This window comes from Monodon monoceros, unplaced genomic scaffold (assembly GCF_005190385.1).
Source record: "Monodon monoceros isolate NGI ecotype Baffin Bay Population unplaced genomic scaffold, NGI_Narwhal_1 Super_Scaffold_10, whole genome shotgun sequence".
Taxonomy (NCBI): Eukaryota; Metazoa; Chordata; class Mammalia; order Artiodactyla; family Monodontidae; genus Monodon; species Monodon monoceros.
In genome coordinates this window covers 18779630-18793943 of record NW_021703766.1, presented here as the reverse complement: position 1 = coordinate 18793943, position 14314 = coordinate 18779630, and the positions used below count along the sequence as shown (strand labels likewise).

Here is a 14314-nt window from a genome sequence, read left to right as displayed (position 1 = left end):
GTGCTAGTATTCTGTCGCTCCAGAAATAACTTGTGCCCTGCAGGTTCTTTTAATGTTGACACACAGTGCATACTAATGAGCTGCTGAAAAGAGAAACAATACTGATTTGAAAAGTTATTGAGAAAACTAGCCTTAAGAGTTTTGGGAATGGGGTTGTAAGAACATTTTGGTCACTTTTAAGTGTTATGACTAGTTTAATTGTTTAGATCCCTGGTTCTCAAACTGGGATATGAATACCCTTAGGGTACAAAGTGGTATGATTCCGGGGTACTTGAAGCCACAAGATAAACATGACCCATCTTCTTGGAGCTTCAATTGTGCTCACTGAGGGGGCGGTGAGTTAAGTAATTTAACTGGTAAGTAATTACAAATTTTCTTACATTAAAGCAGATGTATATTTTAGGAGAAGAATGTGAACTCTATGACTGTCTAAGATAACACAGGTCTTCAACAAAATAGGGCACGAGTGCTTGGGAGTGGGAAGCCCTATTTGTATAGGTACTACGGTGCAAACATTTGAGAAGCAGTACTTTCGAGCTATGTAACAGCTCTACCATCCAGCTCCTTACTTTGTCCCCTGTAGTATCTACTGTGGACTGTAGAAGTTAAATTGTATTAAATGGAGCTTGTTTGCTTGTATGCATGTTACTACACATGCCCAACATGAACAAGAGCTCTTTGCAGATTGGTAGACAGTTCTAGATGGCTGGACCAAGTCATCAAGACCATTCCAATGACATAAGAATTATAATTTAAAAGAAAAGCAGCAGTAATGAGCAAAATCAGGTCTAAAACTGTAAATTCTACAAAACAGAATTTTGAAAACAAATGTCACATTAACTCAAGCATAATTAACAATTTATACTGGTTTTTGTACCCTCCCCCCCCCGCCCCCATTCAGGTTAGTCAGAGTCATAATAAAATGGCTAAATCCTAAGCTATGGACCTTATGACTCCTAAAATAATTATTTGAAAGCATCTATTCTTAACTGTTTTGTGTGTTTTACAATTTCTAAGTATTGTTACTAGAGTATTGCTCTTAATGTAAATGGCACTTAAGAATTACATTTTCTGTATTGATAATGCCTGCTCTTTGAATACAGGTTTTATATTTGAACCTAACTGGTTCTAGATATACTGAAGTGTGACTTTCTCTGAAATGATGTAAATTGGATCAACTCACATGTGCTCTAAATACCTGCAATATTTATTTATTGAGCACTTGTAATGTGCTCATTCCATCCTTTGAACACTTGCCTTTCTACTTTGTGCCAGGGAGTGCATTAGGTGACTGGGGATTTCAAGATGAGTAAGAAAAGGTTCTTTTTCCTGAGGGTCTTAAGTAGAGTATGGGGTAAGAGATCTATAAATAAGTGTTGTCAGTGCTCTGATAAAACTATGTTCAGGGTGCAGGGAGGATGGTCAGTTACAGAAGTTAGTGAAAGGTGTTGAGAAAGGCTTTCTGGAGGAGAGACCCTGATCTAGGTGTATCAGGAAATACAAAGGAAGCATAAAATTAGATTTTAATCTTACTAGGGCACCAGAGCTTAGCCAGTGTGCAGCTTAATAGCTGTGGCAAGTTCATTAAGGGTTACTTCCTTGTCCCTTCCTTCCCATTTGTAAAATGATATATCTACTGTATTGGAGGCTTATGACAGTTAAATGTAGTATCGTTAGGGGGAAATATATACAGTTGGCCCTTGAACAATGTGGGCTTGAACTGCTTGGTCCACTTATACACAGATTTTTTTTCCCCCATAGTAAATACTACGGTACTAGTAAATACTAAGGTGCTACAACCCACAGTTGGCTGAATCCACTAATGAGGGTGTGGTGGATATGGAGGGCTGCCTATAAATTAAACTTGGATTTTAAACTACATGGAAGTTCAGCTCTCCCCTAAACCCCATGTTCTTTGAGAGTCAGCTGTGTGTTTGTAACTAACTATAATGTGCTACATAGGGGTAAAGCGATGATCTTTACACTTTAGCAATAGTTGGTCATTGTATATATTTTGCATTAAATCGAATAGTGATGACCACCAGAGAGTACAAAAGTTAAGTGAACTTAAGTGGGACTTATCCGGAAGTTAATCAGAAAATATATTGAGCAGTAGACAAACGGATAAGTAAACAGGATCAAATCCCATGTTGGAAGTGATGTTCGACAACCACTAAAAAAAAGCTGATTGGGAAGACTATTAACCAGCAAAATGCTTATGAGAAGTTTTTGTTTTTGTTTTTTAATATAGTACATGGTGGGGGGAGGGGTAGGCAGGGAATTGGATGAAGGCAGTCAAAAGATACAAACTTTCATTTATAAGATACATAAGCACTTATGTATAAGATACATAAGCACTTAGAGTGCTTATATGTGCAAGGTGATAAGTATAATTAACAACTGCTGTATGTTATATATGAAAGTTAAGAGTAAATCCTAAGAGTCTCATCATGGAGAAAAATATTTTTTTCTATTTCTTTAATTTTATATTTGTATGAAATGATGGATGTTCACTAAACTTACTGTGGTAAATATTTCATGATGTATGTAAGTCAAATCGTATGCTGTACACCTTGAACTTATTACAATGCTATACATCAATTATATCTAAGTAAAACTTGAAGAAAAAAATTAAAATATGGTACAAAAAATTGTTATGGAAGAAAAGTAAAGAAAAACTCAAACAGTAATAACCTGGCATATAGCAAGAGCTTGTTTGAATGAATGAATGCCAAGGAAAAAAAGACTAAATGGATAGGCATCAAAACACTAGTCAGAACAAAATAAACTAGTAGTGTGAGGGTGGTTAGGTTTGGGGTGACTTTTCTTGGTTTTCTGTAGTTTTATAACATAGTTATTTTATAATGCAAATAGGTTTTTTTTTCTCAGAATTATCAAAATTTAGGATTAACAATATTCAACAATAGAGGACTAATTAAATTATAATACACCTATTTACAGATAGTCCTCTGTATCTGCAGATTCAACCAACTGCGATAAAGAGGGACCATTATACTGTGCCATTTTATATATAAGGGACTTGAGCATCCACAGATTTGGGTATCTGGCCAGGGCTGGGAGGTGTCCTGGAGCCAATTCCCTGTGGATACCCAGGGACAACTGTAATAGAATGTCATGCAACCATTTTATTACATCTAGAAATATATTGAAATGGAGAGGGATTTGAGACATGCTACATAAAGAAAGCAGATTATCAAATAGTATGCACAATGTGATTTCGTGTGAGAGTAAATACGTGTATATATGGGGAGGGGACTGGATATAAACTATGTTTATGTAAAATGTATAAGTTCATATTCTTGCTTATCAGAGTTTTCTCGTATTATCTGTATTGTATAATTTTTAAAGGGAAAAAGGAATACAATACAATAGGAAGTAGTACTGAAGCTTTCCAATAAGTATAAAGAAATAATAAAAGTATTTTTGCCTAGTAAAGCTAGGCTCGAGAGCCTTGCAGGAACAGTTGCAAAAGTGCAGGCAGGTGGAGGGCACTGGCAGCCGTGTATCTGCCCAAGTGTTAGAGGGAATTGAGGTTGCAGTGACAATTCTTAAAACTTTCCTTACTTAAATTTGGTCTTAAACTTTTTTTGTATCATTCGAGTAATGTTTAGTTTCATTCTTTGGTAGAGTCTAACAATTGTAGAATTATACTAGAACCTAATGAACCTTTTACTCTTTTCCCTAGAGGTAAACACTATTAATAGTTTGGTGTGTTTCCTTTCGGTTTTTTCCTCCACTTTTGTAAATGGGCATGTACATATGGTACAGGTTTTAAAACAACATGTAGGGCTTCCCTGGTGGCGTAGTGGTTGAGAGTCCGCCTGCCGATGCAGGGGACACGGGTTCGTGCCCCGGTCCGGGAAGATCCCACATGCCGCGGAGCGGCTAGGCCCATGAGCCATGGCCACTGAGTCTGTGCGTCTGGAGCCTGTGCTCCACAACGGGAGAGGCCACAATAGTGAGAGGCCCGCGTACCGCAAAAACAACAACAACAACAACATGTAATTGTGCAAGTGTTCTGTGACTACCACATTCAATACAAGGACATGAGAGGAAATATTTCAGACAGTACAAAATGATAATAGTGAAAAGTAATAACTTCCCCCTGCCTCTCATCCCTCAGTTTTCTTCCCCAGAGGTAATAAATATTACCAATTTTTCATATATCCTTCCAGAGAAAATTCTACATATATATAAACATGTGTTTATGTATCTTTTTTTAAAAAAACACAAATGGTAGCATACTATACACATTGTTCTGGACATTTGAGTTGTTTTCGATCTTTTGCTGTTAGAGAAAGATGCTATAATAATTATCCTTCTTGCGTACAGCTCTTTGGGCACATGTACTAGTGTATCTGTACGATAAATTCATAGACGTTGAACTGCTTATATATTCCTAGAAGAGGGGTGGCATGTACAAAGGCCCAGAGGCAAGAGAAAAGAAACCTAGGACGTTCTGGATACTGAAAGCAGTGACTAGAGCAGAGTGGATGAGGCTGGATGCAGATCTGCTGATAGGGCCTTGAAGGACCCTGTAGGCCCAGTGAAAGGGTTTAGACTTCAGCCTAAGAGTTTTATAGCATGGGAGGTTTCAGAAGGGAAGTCTCCTTGCTGATAATGAATTTATATTTTAGAAATCTGTGGCCACTGTGTAAAAAATGGGTGGTAATGGAGCAAGAGGGAAAGCAGGGAAACTAGTCAGGAGGCCATCGCACTTGGCCAGGCAAGATATAATGTCGGCCTGACTTAAGGTAGGGGATCTCAACAGAATTGCTGTTTGTCTAGTTTTGTTGTATTTTTTGTTTTGTTTTGTTAAACTAAGCTGGAATCCTATCCTGTGTCCTCTTTTGTAACCTTTTTTCATGTTATATGTTATGAACATTTTCCTTGTTAGATACCCTATGTTACCTCAAATTACTGGGAACATACTTCCTTATTGCTAAATGTTAAGCTTTCTAAACTATTCCTTGTTGTTGGCCTTAGCTGTTTGCCTCTAATACTTCATGTCTCCTTATTCCCCATGGTTTGAATTATTTCTAAAATAAGAGTAAATTGACTTTGAATGAAAGCCAAGTTAATTGTAAATTTGAGTGCATAGACTTTAATCTATTCAGAATCCTATCAAGTATATAGCTATAGCTCTAAGCATTTTTCACACTGAAATTAAATCCTGTGTTTCTTATTTTGAAAGAGGTAGGTGATACACTAGCTTCCCCAACAAGGAAGGAGGAAATAGAGTCCTAAAGTGTCCTAGATGGGTGAGGGCTTTTGAAGAAAAGAGCAGACAGATATCTTGATGCTTTGTGTGCAGTGGGGAGGGCGGGGGGGTGAATTATACCCTGACTTAAAGCAGCCTTTCTAGTTTAAAACATACCCTAATGGAGTGGGGGGAGAGCCAGTCTGGTAGACTATCTTTTTTTTTTTTTGGCTGCTTTGGGTCTTAGTTGCAGCACGCAGGATCTTCATTGCGGCACTTGGGCTTCTCTCCAGTTGCAGAGCGTGGGCTCAGTAGCGTGGCACATGGGCTTAGTTGCCCCACAGCATGTGGCATCTTAGTTCCCCAACCAGGGATCGAACCCATGTCACCTGCATTGGAAGGCAGATTCTTTTTTTTTTTTTTTTTTAATTTATTTTATTTATTTTATTTATTTTTGGCTGTGTTGGGTCTTCGTTGCTGCGCGTGGGCTTTCTCTAGTTGAGGTGAGCAGGGGCTACACTTCGTTGCGGAGCACGGGCTCTAGGCGTGCGGGCTTCAGTAGTTGTGGCTTGCAGGCTCAGTCGTTGTGGCTTGCAGGCTCTAGAGCGCAGGCTCAGTAGTTGTGGCGCACGGGCTTCGTTGCTCTGCGGCATGTGGGACCTTCCCGGACCAGAGCTCAAACCCATGTCCCCTGCATTGGCAGGTGGATTCTTAACCACTGCACCACTAGGGAAGCCCCCAGCCTACTACTTTTTAGATAAACTCTGGTATTACAAAACTCTGGTATAGCATAGCATAGTCACTGTCACAAATTGTTAAGTGTGTGCAAGATACTATACATTCACAGAAGTATGGTACAGAACTATAATAATAGAGGACACCCTAATTGTTTTTAGTATTTCTTGTGTTTCTGTTTTATTTGTATCTTACAGCTTTCTACTTCTGTTTAAAATCTTTTTGTTGTAGGTATATGTTGAGACTATAAAATAGTAGTGACTTGGTTTCCTGTTGGGAATAAATTTTATTATGTAATACATTTTTTACTTTCCAGCTCCTTGGCGGACAAGGCCTTTGATCCTTCTTTTGTCTTGTCTTTTGAGTATTTGATTAAGCTTTTGTCTGTATTTCTTTTTTTTTTTAACATCTTTATTGGAGTATAATTGCTTTACAATGGTGTGTTAGTTTCTGCTTTATAACAAAGTCAATCAGTTATATATATACATATGTTCCCATATCTCTTCCCTCTTGTGTCTCCCTCCCTCCCACCCTCCCTATCCCACCCCTCTAGGTGGTCACAAAGCACAGAGCTGATCTCCCTGTGCTATGCGGCTGCTTCCCGCTAGCTAGCTATTTTACGTTTTATATTTCTTTTTTTCCTCTATTTGTTTCCATCTTTCTCAGGAGTAACCAAGTTGACAGATTACTTGTTTTTATAACCTAATATTAGTTCAAAGTAGCATTTTGTTTCTTTTATTGTTTAAACTTCTCTGTGTTCCTATGCGTGTATAGCCTTTTTCTGTTTTTCAGATTTCTTTGTTCTGTTGAACAACACTTTAACTATTATTCATATTTTATGCTATACTGTTTACTCACTAAGGATGTCTCTGTATTTTTTTCATATTAACTGTTTTTTGATCTTTGTTCAAAGGCAGTATATTGCCACTTATTATTGCTATTACTATGCCTTTAGTACAGACATTGTTTAAGCTGTTGACTTCTGATTTAACCTTGACCTTATAGGAGATCCCATTTACCAAATAAAATGGTCTTGTTTCTACAAAGTAGCCTTCAGGAGTGAGTACTGGGTTATAGAGACCCTGGAGCAGTGGCCACGTGGTCACTGACACACACTGCAAAACCATGAATTCACTCCGTTATGTGTGTCCATTTCTCTTTTTCTTTCCCCCTTTTTCCTTTTGTCGTATGTTGAGCTTGTCCATACCATCTAGAGAGATCTTTTGATATTGATGCTACCCACAATAGAGGTGAAATTTTAGAACTTCCTTCTTGAGTCATACATTCCATTATTGCTTATATGGGAATCATATTAGTTTTGAGGTAGCCTTTTTTTATTATTATTCCAAATAAATAAATGAAATGATTCTTTGTTGTAAAGAATGAACCAAAAATTCTAATAGTAGAAAACCATGGGTATTTGAGTGGTTTTGATTTATGTCGACTTGCATTTAGGGTGCATAACTGTTGTGTTCTATCAATAGGTCAGTCACTTCAAAGCCATAGTCAGCAGGCATTCTATATCAGGATTACCTTGGGACCTTTTGAAATAAGGTCTGTCCCACCCCAGACCTATTGAATCAGAATCTCTGGGATCTGTGCATTTGAAAGCTCACCAGGTGATTTTGACACCAACCAGGTTTGGGAACCACTGCTCAGGTAGAACCTGCCCCCAGTCCATAGATGTACTGTATATTTTACACTGTATGTGTGTAATTTATTCCTTTTTATAACATAATTATTTATTCAAGGTGATACTTGCTGTACATCCCCAACCTTTCTCATATTCTCAGTGATGAAACATTGTAGGAGAACTCTAAAGACAGTCTTAACTCTGAGCTGCTTTCAGGATTATGGGCCTGGAGCAGGGCAAGGAGGGACCTGGTGGTCTCTGACATAGTCACCCTTGGGAGAACAAGGAGAAATGAGGCAATAGGTTGCTGTATGCCAGCAAAAGTGTCATTCAGGCTGTAGAAAGCAGAGAGGGATAGCTCGTGCCTGGGAGGCAGCCTCCAATCCATACTGTGGCATTAGGATGCTGACTGCCAGAAAGGCTTTGTCTTCTGTTTCACGTCCAATAAGTGAAATAAACAGGGTACCCTTAATGAGGGCCTAGAACATGACCTATGAAACCAGGTCACAATAATAAACAAGGTGGTTTAATGCAGTCCCACTTGAATTTTTTTGCACAAAGTTTGTCTAATTCCGTACATATTTAAGTCTTTTCCACTTACTGTTTCCTCTGCTAGAATGTTTCTCTCTACTGTAGTTCGCCTGTCAAGGTCTATTTTATCCTTTAAGATCCACCTTTAGCAATTCCTCTTGTTAAAGGCCTCCTTCACCAGCTTAAGCTATTCTTTTTGCCAGGATGGTGGGAAGTATGTGTTAACCTCTGTTATAGCACACGCTATATAGCTCTTGTTTCTTGTTCTCTTTGTCTCCCTGTCAGCTGAGGAGCTCTCTGAGAACCAAGCCCTATGCAGTTAGGACTTTTTTTTCCAAGTAATTAAAAGGGAAATTAATTTCTGTGTACCCAGCATCAGGTGCCTTTTGATAAAAGAATTATTATTGGTTTAGCACTTCTTATTCTTTGTAGCTAAAGAATTCTTTCACCTCCTATGATTGTTTCACCATATTGTTGAATTAATATTGTTGCAATTACAAATATTTTATTAGTATGTATGTATTTCCTTATCTCCTAGGTTCAAAGCTCTCCATAAATAGATTTTTTCAAGTAGCTGTTAGAATCATTGTTCTGCTTTGACTGCCCCTTTTAATGTTAACAAATGGGGAGAAGGGTGGGTTAAAAACTGGGGTGCTCTTAACCTTTTTTACTTAAAAGAGATACAATTTTATTTCCCTTTTAATTACTTCTCCCCCCCCCAAATGCCCCATCTGTTCTTATTAAAGTTAATGGCACACAACAGGGAAGAGAAAGGTGTACATGTGACTGAGTAGGTGAGTGCTACTTCAGATAAAGGCTGCTTCTGCTTCCAGTCACCCTGAAGTAAATGGACGCTAATGTTTTTCTGCTTCTCAGACTGAGTCATCCTTTCCACTCAGCTCCTCCCCATTCTTTATGGTAGTTTGCAACTTTCCTGGTACTCAGTATTAATCAGCATGATACTTTGCTTTGAGTTATCTTAAGCTGTCAGATAAGATGATGATGTATATATTTTCAGAAATAGTAGAATAAAATGGTTATTTTATTTGGCTTTTTAAACCTAACCTTTGTTCCAAAAGGGTAAATAATTTTTGTTATTTTTGGCTAGTGTTCTGCATCTAATAAAAGTCAGCTTTTCCTTTCATTCTCAGGAGAAACTGGTTACTTATTTGTAATTCCTTTTTTTTTTTCCTTGTCCTAATGACACTTAGTATCCTCTGCAGTCAGAATACTGGACTAGGTTTTTCAGCCTCCTGGCTAAAAGCATTCTTCCAATTTAAAGATCTAGAAAAGAGAAAGCTACAAGGTGTCTCCTCTCTCCTCTGCCTTCTAATGATGTCTGATGTTTTGTATTGAGCAGTCTGAAGGCAAGTTGTTAGGTGACCTCCATGTTAGGCTATTTCAGAATTGCTGTGGCTTATGGAATCTCAGTGGGGAGTTGGGGCTGCTGTTTCTTGCCAAGAGTGTAGACGGTCTTCTGATATGCTCCAGGAAATAAGTTGGGGTTTTAGCTATCTGTTGTCCCTGTAGAGAACAACAGTAGTGTATTAAACAAAAAGTTTTGGTGATTTTATTTATAAAGCAGACTTCTGGAAATTGTCCTTCTCTACTGTCTTATTCTCAATGCACATTTGTTATTCTTAGTACACATATATTTTATAATAACCAGTGTCCCCAAATGACTAAACTCTGAACTAGTGAGTATGAAAGGTTATTTTGGTTGTTTTCCTTTGAGAAATAACCTGACACATTTGCTATCTAGCCACATAATCAGGTGATAAATTACTAAGTCTTAACATCTTCAAAAATTAATGTATTCACAATTAGCTTTTATTTTTGTGGCAGGATTTTTGAAATCTTAAACCTGTACTTGTGTTGTTAAGACTTATTTTTTTCTATTTGAGAAATGACACAAACATAGCAATAAAGGATATAAATTCATATAGTTAAGGTTCCACATAGCATACAAACAAGGTTTTGTTTTTCCATGTTCTCTTCCTGCTTTTGTCATGTGCAGGAACCATTTATACATGTTTCATATGACAGTGACACCAGTATTGAATGTCTGCTGCTTACCTAACACTGTTTTTGTGTTCATTGCTATAGAGTATTCAGAAGTAAAAGGCATAGTACCTGCCCTTATAGTCTATTAGGGGAAAAGACAGATACATAGAACAGTATATTACAGACAAAATAACAAAATGAAACAAATAAATTAGAGTTCAGTCTGCACTGGTCAAGGTTAAGAAGACTTTGAATAGGGGATAACTTGACCTGGAGGGGACAAGACAGTAGGCTCTTGTGTGGGAGATACCCCAAAGGTGAGGTTGGATGGGTCAAAAGGATGGTAACAAATCATACAGAACTCTGGGATCGAAGCCAAAGAGTTCGGAGTTGATTGAGTAACCCTCAGTCCTCATGAGTTTTTCTGCCTCATTTCAGGAAGATTTAGTCTGGAAGCAATATGCTGGACAGACTTATAGACCAGCCTGGGAGGCTGTTTTGTTCCTTTTTGGCTCTTTTTCTTTTTCATTCCTGGATTTGATCAGTCACCAGATTCTGTCTACTGGTTGCTACCTTCACTCTGTAGATAATTGGTAGTTTATCAGAGAAGTCATTTTTGTGGGGAAAATTTATCTAAGGTTTGTGATTAGAATTCTAAGAAACAGAAAGGTCATATGTTAAGCTAACATGTGTTCATTGCCTTCTGGGGTGACCTATAAGGATAGAGAGGAGCAAAGTAGCCAGGCTCTGCCTGCATTGTTTTATTTAATCTTTATGACAGCCAGTGAAATGGATACGATTATTATCTTTGTTTTGTAGAAAAGGAAACTGAGGCACAGAAGGGTAGCATGTCTCACTCCAGGCCACACTGCTAGTAAGTAGAAGAACCAGAATTGGAATGCAGGTCTCTGGTTGGAAGGCCTAAGCTCTTAATGACTATTCCATTCTGTTTCTCCTCTTGCCCCTCCCCTTTTTTTTAGATATGGAACTAGCATTTTCCTCATATAAGGATTATATTAAAACATGATTTTTAATATCTGCATAATATTCTATTTCATGGATGTATCATCATTTACCAAATTTAACTATTCTCCTGTGGTTGTACCTTTAGGTTGTTTATAATTATTCACTCTGATTAATAATGTCCTTATAATCTTCGTGTTCATCTCTGATTATTTCTTTTTTTTTAATTAATTTATTTTTTTAATATTTATTTTTGGCTGCATTGGGTGTTCGTTGCTACGCACGGGCTTTCTCTAGTTGTAGTGTGCCGGGACTACTCTTCATTGTGGTGTGTGAACTTCTCACTTCAGTGGCTTCTCTTGTTGCAGAGGACGGGCTCTAAGCATGCGGGCTTCAGTAGTTGTGGCACGCGGGCTCAGTAGTTGTAGCTTGTGGGCTTTAGAGCACAGGCTCAGTAGTTGTGGCACATGGGCTTACTTGCTCCGCAACATGTGGGATCTTCCCGGCCAGGGCTCAAACCCGTGTCTCTTGCATTGGCAGGCGGACTCTTAGCCTGAGCCACCAGGGAAGTCTTCTGATTATTTCTGGGCATACAGTTTGAAGTGGAATTACTGGATCACAGTAATTTGAATATTTTAAAAATTCTTGATTCATATCACCAGTTACCTTGCTGTTTTTTTGAGTTTTTTTCATGGAAGTATAGTTTACCTCCAACATTATATTAGTTTCAGGTGTGCAACATAGTGATTCAATATTTTTTTAGATTGCACACCATACAAAGTTAATATTTTTTATTCTCTGTAACATTTATTTTGTAACTGGTAGTTTGTACTTCTAGTCCCCTTCACCCATTTCGCCCACCCTGCCAACTCACCTCCTGTCTGGCAACCACTAGATTGTTCTCTGTATCTGTGAGTTACCTCGCTCATTTCACTGCACCTTGACCAACATTGGGAGTTATCCTTTAAAACAGCCTTAACAGTTTAATAGAGGTAAAATGCCGTGACATTATTTTAATTTGTATTCCTCTCAATGTTTAGGAGATTTGGTTGTGTTTTTTTTTTTTCTCACTCATCTGCCATTTGTATTTCTTTGAATGATGTACTTGTGTCCTTTTCCCAGCTTTCTCTTTTGGTATTTGTCTTATTCTTATAAAATTTACAATTACTGGGGACTTCCCTGGTGACACAGTGGTTAAGAATCCGCCTGCCAATACAGGGGACATGGGTTCAAGCCCTGGCCCGGGAAGATCCCACATGCCGCGGAGCAGCTAAGCCTGTGCGCCACAACTACTGAGCCTGCGCTCCATAACCCTCGAACCACAACTGCTGAGCCCAGGCACCACAACTACTGAAGTCCGCACGCCTAGAGCCCGTGCTCCGCAGCAAGAGAAGCCACCGCAATGAGAAGCCCACGCACTGCAATGAAGAGTAGCCCCAGCTCGTTGAAACTAGAGAAAGCTGGCATACAGCAACGAAGACCCAATGCGGCCAAAAAAAAAAAAAAAAAGTGGGCTTCATTTTTCAGAAACTTTATTGCTATCCTCAATATCTTGTTTATTTTTCAGAGATTTTGAAGATTAAATGAACTAGAAATAATTAACATCTTTACAATGTTTGGCCTTTCTGATCATGGATATAGATAGTAGTGTCCCCTATTTAGTGAGGTCTTTTATGCCTCCTAGAAGAGTTTTGTGATCTTCAAATAGGTCTGCAAATTTTGAATTGAGGTTATGTTAAGATTGTTACAACTTTGTATTTCTGTGTTTTTCTGTATTTTCTATTAAATATATATGTGTATACAATTTCAGGTTTATTTATAGCTCATCTTGTTCCACAAAGAATTTGAAGAAATGTATAGAAAATACAAATGGTAAATGATATAAAGTCAAAACCCCAGAAAATACAAATTAGAATAAATTAGAATAAAAGGTTACTACATAGTTTGAGAGGAAAAAGATTTATTAGGGTGTGGCCAGCTAAAGTAATGGTAACATGATCCTGTTACATAGGTCTCACAGTGAAAGAAAAAAATTGCTTAGTTGAAGCAAAGCTTTTCTAAGCATGTAACTCCAAATGAAATTTCTCCCATGTATACTTTAGTGTAAGCCACGGGCATAATGCCAAAACAAAACTTGGTGAAAGCAAGTTCTGTAGGGGATAAGACCATGTGACCCAAGTATACCCAGCTTTCTGATGGTCTGGCATAATTCTGGGATAAAGCCTAGAATAGGATGCTGAATTCCACAGAGAGGTCAAGTCAGATAAGGACAGAAAAGTCTCCTTTGGATTTACCAATTAAGGGCCATCGCTGGCTTCAGAGCAGTTCAGTAGAGTATTGGGGAACAGAAACCAGACTGGTGAAATGAGGCATGGAAGAGAAGTAAAGGTATAGAGACAGCTAGTGTGGGGTTGAGTGTGGGGGAATACGGAGATGGCAGATGCTAAATTGTCAAGAGGCGTTAAGAGGAGTTTTAAGATTAAAAGATTTGAGCAATATAGAGCTGACAGGCAAGAGGGGGAGGGCTGATCCAGCAGGTTCCCCTAGGATTCAGGCCAGGCTGGTGGTGTAGGAACATAGGCAGACCTCAGGGGCCTTGACCTCAGGGGCCTTTGCGTTAGAGTCTGGGCCTGTGTATCCTCCCACTCAACCGGTCAGCATGTGTTTTTTTCACAGAGAACAGCAGTGAGCAAGAGCAGGGTAGTGCTCAAATACCATTTTCCTCTCTTCCAGCTCCCTCACCCCCATGTGCCAGTTTCACTCTGCCTCAGTCTGAGGGAACCTCCTCCTGCCCCATCTTCTGCCCATAAGTTGATAGAATGATTTTTTTAAAAGTGTTCCTAAGCTTCAGTTTTTCACCAAGATGGTAGAGAATACAGGAAGGATCTGGTCTTCAGAGTTCCATTTTTTGTGTGCTACTGCAGCCCAGAAGACTAACCCATTTGCCAAGCTCATTTGGTTGCATTAGGGATTAGAATCTAGGTTTCTTTCTTTTCTTTTTTTTCAAGCCGCACCTTGCAGCTTGCGGGATTTTAGTTGCCCCACCAGGGATCGAATCCGGGCCACAGCAGTGAAAGCGCTGAGTCCTAACCACTGGACTGCGAGGAAATTCCCCAGGTTTCTTTATTCCTTATCCAATGCCATTGAGTTGAAGGTGATAGCCAGACACATGAGAGAGATCCTTTAGGCAGTGAAACTGTGGGTTTGCGCATGTGGATTTGGGTGGA

General features: G+C 38.8%; 1 protein-coding gene across 3 annotated transcripts in view; it reads left to right on the top strand.

Moving 5' to 3' along the window:
- The window catches only part of CTCF (CCCTC-binding factor), a 47691-nt gene that overhangs the window by 6394 nt on the left and 26983 nt on the right, over positions 1-14314 (top strand). The window contains exon 3 of one of the 3 annotated variants that reach the window (XM_029235407.1): positions 244-356. The exons of the other annotated variants lie outside the window; for them this stretch is intronic. The gene's annotated coding sequence lies outside the window, so the exon portion shown is untranslated. The remainder of the gene's footprint in view (positions 1-243; positions 357-14314) is intronic. 3 annotated transcript variants of the gene reach the window in all.